This window comes from Egretta garzetta, unplaced genomic scaffold, assembly GCF_000687185.1.
Source record: "Egretta garzetta isolate BGI_Z169 unplaced genomic scaffold, ASM68718v1 scaffold481, whole genome shotgun sequence".
NCBI classification, from domain to species: Eukaryota; Metazoa; Chordata; class Aves; order Pelecaniformes; family Ardeidae; genus Egretta; species Egretta garzetta.
Window position 1 is genome coordinate 283,675 of NW_009258681.1, and position 298 is coordinate 283,972.

Genomic DNA, 298 nt, shown 5'->3' on the forward strand with positions numbered 1-298 from the left:
CTGCGGGGGGAACAGTGGATGCTGCTGTTGCACGGCTTCTGCTTGCCCGGCAAGGGCTGGAGCCAGGTTTCCCAGGCGCAATACCTCTTTAAGAAACAGACCGACTCTTTCTCTCGCACACGGTTTTTTTTTCTTGCAAATACCATAGTTTTTGTTGGAATTTGTCCACAGGGAAATGAAGTCTGCACGGTCCAGCCCAGGTTCTCAGAAACATCTGTAGCGTTGGAATAGCCGCTCAGGAGCGCCGAGGCCTCCCAGAGCTGCCCTGGCCCGGCGCCCGGGGTGCCCGGCGGCGGGG